The sequence below is a fragment of the Ananas comosus genome, linkage group 4 (assembly GCF_001540865.1).
Source record: "Ananas comosus cultivar F153 linkage group 4, ASM154086v1, whole genome shotgun sequence".
Taxonomy (NCBI): Eukaryota; Viridiplantae; Streptophyta; class Magnoliopsida; order Poales; family Bromeliaceae; genus Ananas; species Ananas comosus.
The window spans coordinates 10,887,780-10,899,445 of NC_033624.1; positions in this window are offsets into that span (position 1 = coordinate 10,887,780).

Genomic DNA, 11,666 nt, shown 5'->3' on the forward strand with positions numbered 1-11,666 from the left:
GGCACACCTCTAGCAGAGCTCTCTTGAGTCTGGTGGATAGCTCGGGCACGCCTGGATCAATATGTCTCTCGGGCCCGCTGCTTGGAGGCCGATATCTCGGGCCTAACGGTTTCTTCTTGTTGTCGGTGGTTCGCTCGGGCCCCCCAGGATCATATCTTCTCTCGGGTCTGCCTCTTAGAGGCCCAGGCTGCGCTTGGGACATGTTCTTCTTGACTTGGGTGGATCGCCCGGGCTCTACTGGACTACTCCTTCTCTCGGGCACGCCCCTCGGGCCCAACACGATTCTGGATTTTGCATCTCCTGGGCAGGCCGCTTGCGAAGCACCTATGTATGCTGCGGAGACCACCACCCAACCACCCTTCCTCTTCTCGCCGCGGATTCTACCTCCTTCCCCCCAAGTGATACGAGAGAGCCGCCTGGATCAAGCGTGCGGCTGCTCAACGCTTGCGAAGCACCTATGTATGCTGCGGAGACCATCACCCCGACTGCCCTTCCTCTTCTCGCCACGGATTCCATCTCCTTCCCCACAAGTGATACGAAGGAGCCGTCTAGATCAAGCGCGTAGCTGCTCAACGCTTGCGAAGCACCTATGTATGCTGCGGAGACCACCACCCCGACCACCCTTCCTCCTCTCACCGCGGATTCGATCTCCTTCCCCCCAAGTGATACGAGGGGGCCGCCTAGATCAAGCGCGCGGCTGCTCAATACGATGAAAGACTCTGCACTTGAGAGGACGAAGTGCAGAAAAGCATATCTCCTGGAAGGAGGGACCTCTAGTTCGGGGACCTTGGCACGCAAGTGGACAAGCAAAAAGCTCTTGTCGAAGAGCTCCCTCTACGAGGTAAAGCTCTCTGAAGTCGAAGCCGAGGAGCTCCATAAGTTCCTTCTGTGCGGATGAACAGTTGACAGACTGTTCTCGCGAATGTGCTTCCTTTGTGTGTGTCGTTTGTGTGTGTCGTTTATTTCCTATGTTAAAATTACTAAGTTGGAATGTACGCAGTCTCAATGACCCAGTTAAGCGTCGTTGTGTCAAGTCGGTGGTTTCTAAACTCTTTTGCTCTGTGGTATGCATTCAAGAATCTAAAGTAGATTCTGTGTCTCGCTCTTTTCTACGCTCTTGTTGTGGCTCTACTATAGGCAGATGTCACTTTATTCCTACAACCGGGGGCCTCAGGTGGTTTACTTACATGTTGGAGCTCCAAATTCTTTTTTTTGTAAGGAGGCATTAATTCGAGACCACTCGCTCACCGTCAATCTGAAAGATCAGCCAAGTGGGAAGAGTTTCTACATAACAAACGTTTACGGGCCTCCAACCTGGGACAGGAGGGAAACCTTTTGCTCCGAACTCTTATCTCTCTATGGAATCTGCTCCAACAATTGGGTCATTTGTGGTGATTTTAACTTCACCAGAAACCAAGCCGAACGAACTGGAAATCCTTGGAGCACCAAAGCTATGTCCATGTTCTCCGATCTCATTTCGAATCTTGCGGTTATTGCTCTGCCCATCTCCAATCAAAAATTCATTTGGTCTAACATGGAATGGTCACCAACCCTAGCCAAGCTAGACCGTTTCCTCATTTCAACAGATTGGGACCAATCTTTTTCTCTAAGTAAGGTCACACGCTCCCTCGGATAACATCTGACCATACACTGATCGTTCTTTCTACGGGGACCCACCACATCACACGGAGATTTCGATTCGAGAGGGTCTGGCTCACTAAGGAGGATTTCACCAACAAAGTTCAGCTCTGGTGGAACGAAGTCACTACTAAGAGATCGGCTATCTTCACTCTAACTGCTAAGCTCAGACACTGCAGAGCTAGGATGAAAGAATGGTGCAAGACGAACTTTCATAACATAACTAACGCAAAAAGGGTTCTACATGATGAAATCCAAAGCATTGACCTTCTAGAAGAACGGACTAACCTGCCTAAGGAAACCCTGGATAAACGGGCTGACCTTAAATCGCAACTCCTGCTCATTATCAAATAGGAAGAAATTCTCTAGAAAACTATGGCTAAACAGCTTTGGCTTAAGGAAGGTCACTGTAACACTAAATTTTTTCACGCGGTGGTCAACGGGCGCAAGCGCAGCAACGCAATAGAATTTATTGAAGACGAAACTGGACGCCAAATCTTCAATGAAGTTCAAAAGAGATCCTATTCTTCCATTCCTTCAAACGACTCTACAGGTGGGAGGAGGAGGGTCCGCCATCTTTTGGAGACTGGAGTGGCCTCTACCGCGGAGACACTCTGCCTGACCCTGACTCCGTTACTAGCCCATTCACCCTCGAGGAAGTTAAGAACGCTACTTTTCAACTGGGTAGTGATAAGGCCCCTGGACCTGAAGGTTTTTCTCTCATTTTCTTTCAATACTTCTGGGAAATAGTTAAGGAAGACATCTTCAAAATTTTCACCGATCTCCAGGATAACACTCTCTCCACGTCCCCATCTGACTACTCATATGTGTGTCTTATCCCTAAAAAGGAAGGAGCGCGCAAAATAAATGACTTTCAACCGATAAGTCTCATCAACGGAATCCAAAAGATCATCTCCAAAGTCCTGGCCAACAGACTCGCGCGCATTTTGTCGACAATTATCTCCCCAACACAATCGGCCTTTCTAAAAGACCGATTACTAGCCGACTCCTTTGTCACAGCAAGCGAACTTGTCAACTGGTGCTCAAAAATTGGTAATGAGTGCGTCAGTGTTAAGGTTGACTTTGAGAAAGCATTCGCTAATGTCAGATGGTCCTTCCTGCAAAGTATACTACGATGGCTCGATTTCAGTGACAAATGGTGGAGTTGGATCGAACAATGCATTTGCAATGCTAAAATCGCCGTCTTAGTAAATGAGTGCCCAACAACATGGCTGAAAGCAAGGAAGGGGGTTAGACAGGGAGACCCGCTCTCCCCTTACCTTTTCATTTTGGTGGCCGACTGCCTGACCAAACTCACTGAAACTGCTAGGGGCAACAGCTTGATTCACGGAATTGGCCCAACTGCAGACTGTCAAACTGTGCTTCTCCAATATGTGGATGACACAGTATTTTTTTGCGAACCAAGGAAGTCAAACATGCGTAACCTCCTATTTATTTGGAAGATCTTCGAATAGGCCTTAGGTCTCAAGATCAACAGGAACAAAATAGAACTTTACTATCTGGGACCCAACTCAAGCAGAGCGGATAGACTCGCTGACATTTTGGGTTGTAGAGTAGGCAATCTACCATTTAGATACTTGGGGTTGCCGTTCCATAACAAACCACTTCGAAGGGAGGCTTGGGCTCTGATCGTTAATCGTATAGAAGCACGCATATAAGGTTGGAAGGCTAAACTACTCTCACAAGGAGGAAGACTCATCCTTGTTAACTCGGTGCTGTCAAACTTGCCGCTATTCTACTTCTCCATATTCAAAGCGCCGCAATGGGTTATACACCTTATTGAAGCCCTAAGAAGATCCTTCTTCTTGAAAGGGTGTTCCAAAATTTTTGAGGGATCATGTCTAGTCGGCTGGAAAACTATCTGTAAAAGCAAAAAAGAAGGGGGAATAGGGATAAAAGATATGGAATCAATGAATACGACGCTCTTAACCAAATGGTGGTGGCGCTTTTTCAACGAGCCGCAACTGCTCTAGGGGAGGTTGATTAGATCTTTATACTACACCAGAAGAAGGCCGTTACACGAGGGAAGAGCTTTCAGACCCTACTCCTAGTGGTGGAAGAGTGTGGTGAGGTGTCGTGACGTGTTCGGACGTGGTGTATCTTACATACTTGGAGACGGAAGAAACATCAGGATGTGGTCCGACATTTGGACTGGAGAAACCCCTCTTAGCACCCTGCTCCCAGAAATCTTCGCCAAAATCGAGAACAAGGAGGTCACAGTCTATTTATTTATTACTACAGACTCCAAAGAAAATAATTTGGGAGTACTTCGAAATGGCCTACAGTTGAGGATTCTCTATATATTTTTATCTTCATTATTTATGCTGGTCTGGAACTCTGGATAATGATGGAAATCAAACTTAAAAGAATATTTTAGTCCATTAATTAAAATTAAACTCTTAGAGAAAAAAAAACTAAAAAGGAAGGTAAGTTTTAGAATTTCCAATGTTTGGTAAGAATTATGAGTATCATTAATTCTTACCATACCAGATGTTTTGGCCAAGTAAATATTTAAATTTTTATAATGAGACCCATATTTTTTTAAAAAAATTAAAAATATCACAAATAAAATAGAACCATAAAAAAAAATATTTTTATTTCGGATAGAGTGATAAAATTATATAATAATTGAATGTTATGATCTACACATTATAATATTTTTTGTAGAAAACAAAAAATTATCGTAATTTCCAATCATACGTAATAAATAAAGTTTTCAAACGTATTGCGTTTGGTTCGGGTATAAATAAGAACTGCTTATTATAAGAATGGATAAGTTGGTATAAGTAGGAATTAGACCAATTTTGTGTTTGGAAAAAAATTGGGTTGTTTTTTAAAATAAATTAAATAATATTTGGATGATTAGATTGGAACAAGAGTGATAAGAGTTATAATTTTAAATTAAAAATATTTTATTTAATTAATTAAATATTAAAATATTAATTAAATAATTTAATAAATTTATTACCTATAATATTTTGCAAAATAATATAATATATTAATTAATTAATTAAATATAAAAAATTAACTTTTTAATTAGTTAGTAAATTATTTTAGTTAGGTAACTAGTAAAAAAAATTAATTAGATTAAAAAAATATTAATTATTGATCAATATAAATATTAGTTTATGGATAAACACATTAAATTATTATAATTAATTAGCTAATTAATTATAAGTAATAAATTAAATTAATTATTTTATTATTTAAGCCATGGATAATGATTTAAATATGTTAATTAGATTAATTAATAATTTAATATTATAAATAAATTTTAATTTTAATTTTAATTAATCTTGTTCTCAGTTGGAAACAAATTTGTTTTAGAAAAAAAAGAAGAATGAAGCAAGAATTTCAAATTTATACCAAATTATACCAACTTTATTTTAAAAATTCAAATATTATTATTTTTAAATATAAAAATTTATATTTAAAAATAAAGGGCATAACAAGAGCTTATTACGTTGGGAACCGAACGACATCCGTGACAGGTACAAAATAGAAAATATTTATGCAACGTGGCACAGTCTCCAATCTCCATGAAAGCGAGAGGCGGTGGCTTATTCTGAGAGGATGATCATGTGCACATCGGCCTCGTGAATCAGCTGTTTGATCTTTTAATCCTCTCTTTAATTTTTTAATAATTAAAAAGGGATAATTGTAAATGTGTCCCTACAAAGCTATGAAATTGCACATTTATTTCTACAAAATTTGTTGTATCCGATTATAAAGGTTTAATTTGGTAAAAGCTTAGGTACCGTTTGATTCGGGTATAAGCAAGAACTAGCTATTACAGGAATATGCACAAATATGGGGATAAGAAAAAAAATATTTGGATGAAAATTGAGTTGTTCCCGCGGATAAGAAAAATAGCATTTGGATAGATAATATGGAATAAAAAAAATATTAGGTAGTTTTATATAGAAAATAGAGGTGTTGGTGGGGATAGTTATAACTGGTTATTATAGGTAATCGAGAACTACTGTTCTCGAATAAAAAATTAGTGTTTGGATGTAAAGGGGATAAGGGCCTATCCCTATCCCCTAACCAAACACTGCCTTACAGAGCTTACCTGAAATATGGACTATTTTGAAACAGCTATCTAAGATATCTTTTAATTTGGACTATTTTGAGACGGCTAGCCAAAACTTACATAACTTACCTGAAATATGAATTATTTTGAAACAGCTATCCACCGCACATTTTAATTTGTTTGATTTAAGTAATTAGTCAACGGTATTTGACTTCAAAATTTTAAGTTAACTATTTATTTTAATCAATTTATAGTTACGAGAATTGTATAAAATATATTTACTAAATCAATAAAAGATGCTGTTGACTGACTCAATCAAACAAATTAAAAAGATTGAGTTAGGTAGTAAATCAAAATTTTAAAAGATTAGATAGTCATTTCAAAATAGTCCCTAGTTCATGTCACTTTTATACACTTTTACCTTTTAATTATTAAATATATTCCTCTCAAGCTCCAAAATATACAAATTCTAAGTGTAGTTAAAATTTTAATGCTTGGACAGTTATAATTAATTAATTTTTCTATTTTTTTTTAGATTTTATAATTTATGGCTTATGTAAAATAACATGAAAGTTAAATTAAATCTATAGGTAAAATGATTATTTCGTTAAAGAAAAGTCAGTTTTAATCGGTTAACTAATAGAGAAGGACATAATTACAAACTATATACAACTTTGGACTAATATGTTTAATAACTAAAATTTTATAAGTGCATACATAAAATTTTGTATGGTCAAATTTATCATTTTATCGCTTTATAGAAACATATATGTAATTAACTCTAAGTCCAGTTTTGTACGGAAATAAAAAAAAGGATAATAAAAATTATCCCCGTCACCAAATAGGATATTTTTGACCAAAATAAAATGCTGGTCAAACCTAACTATTTTCGATTATTACAGAATAGTTTGAAATAAATTATTCTATCTTTTTGGTGGAATAGTGTTTATTCCTAAAATTTAATTTCAAGCTTTATTAATTTTATAAATTTAGTTAAAGTAAATTATGTAGACATGGTATATTTCTATATTATCATAAATATTTTTATTATAAAATTATTTTCTGTACTCTTTTAATTCATCTTATTTGTACTTATATATTATAATCAATTATTATAATAAATTATACTTAAATATTATAATAAATCATTTTTATTAAATTAAAGTTAAAGTAGAAGTTGAACAAAAAATAATTTTATAAAAATTATTTTTATTAAATTATATTCTATATTAAATTCAACCATCACTTTTTTTTTCACTATTTCTCTACTATTTCATAAAATTAACCAAACGTAATTTAATTAGAGTTAATTTTATACAGATCCTTACAAACATAGTAAATGACAAATATATTCCTATAAAGTACATCTTTCATATATTGTTCATACAAAAGTCTTGATATTTTCAAATATGTTTCTATCGTTAGAATCCGTTAGAAAATTTTAGTTAACCATAGGTTAAATACTTTAGCCTGATTAGTTTTTGACTTTTTTATCCCTCTTATATTATACTGTTATGGCTTTTAGAGGGACATATTTATGATGACAAAATTAAAAATATAAATATTTAACGGTTCTCTGACGGTAACAAACTAGAGAGATATATTTGAAAATATTAGAATTTTTATAAAGACAACATATAAAAGTTGAACTTTATGGAGATATTTTTGTCATTCATTATATCTGCAGGAACATATATGAAATTAACCCTTTAAATTATTCTTGAGAATAATAATATTATAAATCAAATATAATTTTACTTTTTTATTTTAGACTATTTCAAAACAATAAATTATTTTAAAAGTAAATATTTATTTTAATGTTCGTTATTTTCCAACTAATAAAAGTCTCTTTAAATAAGAAATTGCAGTGTGACTTTAAAAAAAAGTCCCTTTAAATAAGAAATTGCAGTGTGACTCACGGACTGTTACAAACCTTTTTTTTTTTAAAAAAAAAGTTGGCTTTTGTTCCCACATCTATATGTTAGATTTCTCCAGAATCTGGACCAAAAGCTGGCATGTAGATGGACTTGTGATTTTCTTTTTACATATGTCCTCAATCCCATTAGTAGAGGTTTGCTTTTTATGAATACGATCATTTTCGCAAGTGTGATCAAATATTTCTTCCCAAGTTTCGCTGTAAACTGGGCTCCTGTGTTTTAGCCGTTGGTTTAAATCTCTTCTTTTTCTTGAATATCATTATTTTTCTCAAAATGTTTTCCTCCTAATTTAGCTAGTATTCTTCATACTTTTCGTGTCGTCTTTAAGGAATGGCTAATTCATTATTTTGAAATTATATGATAAACCCTTTCTGTTTCGTTTAATTTCTAATTTTTTCTTTACCAAATTCTTTCTTCTAATTTCTATTCTCCACTATATCCTACTACAAGTATTGGGATTCTAATAAAAGAATATTGAATAATGCTTTTCCGTTGCTTAAAGTTTATTCCATTAAACTTTGACAAGCTAGTTTGAATAAACTAATCTAACCGACTGTCCCTAGAGCAAGTGGTGGTAAAGGCCGGGCTTGGTGGTTGGTACCCGAGGTCCCAAATTCGAATCCTAGTTGATTCACATTTCCAGCTAAATTTATTTCTAAATGAAATAAACAAAACGGGTAGCGTGCTACCTATCTCTCTCAAAAAAAGAAAGAAAGAATAAACTAATCTAAATCTATGAAAAAACTTGAAAAGTCGAAAAATTAAGTTTCAAACATGTAATTCTTAATTTGGATGACAGTCTTATCTTATTGAGTTCTTTGTATCTCGGCTTAATTTACTTGCTTAGCCTTCTAGCTATAGTCTTTTCGATCTCTTCATGACTCTCCTTGCTTTCATTTCTTCAAGCATCTTAACTTCCTTCTTTCGTGTATTGTGTGGAGACCAATTTCGTCAAGCGACTGCTTCACTCGGTTTTACCTGAACGTCGCCTCTGCCGATGTGCTACTCGTCGCCAACTTTAACGTAGCTATTTAACAATGATTCTATATGGCTCTTCCTATTTGCTCTTAACTAGCTTTTTGTATTTTTGATACTATTTATTAGAAGCGTGATTTGCTCTGATACTAATTATTAGAAAAGCGATTTTTTCTTATACCAATGGCAGAACTGGTATTTACGTTAATATCAATTATATTACCTAGGATCTAAAATATGTACTAAAATAAGATAATATGAGACGTTGAAGAAAAAGAAGATAACTATACTAATATTATTAATAAAAAATATTTAATTACACCCTCAGCCTCATGGACGCTTCTACTATGCCCTACCTCAATTAAAAGACTTGGGTACATGTATTTATGCAAGGCCACCAATTAATGTGGGTTGTATAGTAAAACTTATATATAGAATAAACTCTAATTAATTCTTCTTATTCTATTCAACTAATTTACATTAACTACACTTTTTTTTTTTTTCTAATCTTGATGAAGTTTGGATGACTATTCTAACATAGGTGTGTTTGGTTTGAAGTCGGAATTGGAATCGAAATCGGAATCAAAATAAGCTGGAATCGAAATCGGAATGACTCATTATCTAATTCTATTTGGTTCATCACCTGAATCGGAATCAAAATACATCATTCCTATTGTCGGTGTTTGGTTCAGGTGGATATAAAAAATGTAATCAAATTAATATACTAACATTATCTTTATAATATATTAATTTAAATTCAAATTAAAAATCAAATATTAAAAATTTACATCAAAATTTTGAAATAATGTCAAAATTTTAAAACGATGTCAAAATTTGAATATATTTTTTAAAAAAATTAAAATTTGAAATTGAATGGATAATTCAAAATATGAAACTAAATTTTGATTTATTCAAATTCAAACTTAAAATCACAATTTAAATTTTAATTTGAATCCATAAATTTAATTTAAGTTTGAAATAAAATTTGAATAAAATTTTATATAAATTAAAATTTAATTTAATAAGTTAGATTTGAAATACTTGATTAAATTTTAAATTTTAATTTAAGTTTAAATTAAAATTTAAAATTATATATTTAATTTTTAAATTTTAACTCATATTTTAATTAAAAAATTGAAAAAATAAATTTAATCCGAATAAATATCCATTCCATCCGGATTCAACTTTCAATCCGGCCTCCTAGACCGGATTGAAAAAAGAGGTGATTGGGAGATTCCCATTCCGCTCGGAAATCGGAATCGGAATGGGACTCCCGCGTACCAAACACCCACAAACGGATTTATCCATTCCCATTCCGATTCCAGGGTGAAAAAAAAGCGAGCCAAACACGCCTTTAGTTAAAATAAATTTATTTCTAATCCCATTAACGTTTCTACTCTCTTTCTTGATCTGCTAGTATTTTCGCGTTCGACAAACTAGGTGTTTACCACTTTTGTTACAACAAAAAGTGTTGGAATTATCGAATATATGTTTTAAAAAAAACACTTTTACAGAAGACTCAAGGCCAGTTTTAGCATAGATTATGGCTTGAAACCTTGCGTTCTGCAAGAGGCACACTTATTTGACCTCACTTGTTTGGCAGAGTCTATTTTTACATTGCAACAAACACCATCGAACAATTTGTTAAATATAAAAATATTTAAACACCGTTCTCTAACAGCTTAAGTTTTTAGAGTATAACAGTTGTTTCACATAGTATCAGAGAATGAGGTCCTGTGTTCGAGTCACGCCAGACTCCTAGCATATTAATTTTCTCCTATTTAATTCAAGCCCACGTCATGAACCGACTAAAAAATCTCAAGTCTAGACGTGGGAGGGAGTGTTAAATATAAAAATATTTAAACACCGTTCTTTAACAGCTTAAGTTTTTACCGTACAACGGTTGTTTCACACAATTTACAGTACAGTTTGAGCGCTTTGAACTTGCTTATTTTAGGCATCATCTGAGACGCTCATTTGACGTATTTTGCATGGTTATGCATGTGTCGCGACATGCACACAAATTAATTAATGTGGTAACAGCTCGATCAGTAGCTAAGACTCGAACTTCAACTAGCAAGTTCTAAAGTATACTTAGGTTCCCTTCTCATTGCATTGGGTGGTTTGATAAAACTAGCTCGAGAGCCTCTTCAACACGATCTTTTATAGAATTTGATTTTATGAGTCGAACCAAATCATTTTATAAAGGTTAATTACAGTTGAACTGGTCTAATTAGCAGATTCGACTCGAATTTTAAAATTCTGAGAGTGAGTTAAGTAAGACCCTAAGTCCTACTTAGAATTAAATATAAAAATATAAAACCACCGTTTCCTATTAATTTAGATTTTTTGAGAATAATAGTTATTTTATTTAGTTTAACATAGTATTAGAGTATGAGGTCCTGAATTTAAGTTCACGCCAAACTCCTAAAATAATTGACTTTCTTTTATTTAATTCAAATCCTTCTCATGTACCTATGGAAAAGTCTCGAATTCAATATAAGAAAGAGTGTTAAATATAAAGATATAAAAAATTCTCTTTATAGATGTAAGAAGGAGTGTTAAATATAAAATACCACTTCAAAAGTGTTAATATAAAAAATATAAAAATACCAAAAATACGAAAACACTAATCTAAGAGTGTTAAACATATAAAAAAATAAAAATATAAAAAATATAAAAACATATCTTTCAAAGTGTTAAATATAAAAATAAAAATAAAAATATCGTTCTCTATTAGACTTTTTAAAAGTAACCTTAATTTGTTTCATTTAATTTCACAATTCTGCTAAAAACGTGTTTACAACCACACGACAGGAATTCAAAGCACAAACAAACCGGTCCGGTCCCCGAACCAAACCAGTTTTTGTGCCCACTCTGTTGTGGTCCGTACAACAGCACTTACTTCTTGCAACTAACCGCGGATCTTGCCACGTGTACGCTCAGAATTCCCTGCTCTCACCGAGATGTTATTGACTACACCTGGTGTACAATTACATTTCGTACACCTTACCTCTAAAAGGTCTTGAAATTAAAATTTAACTCATAATATATGTAGGATA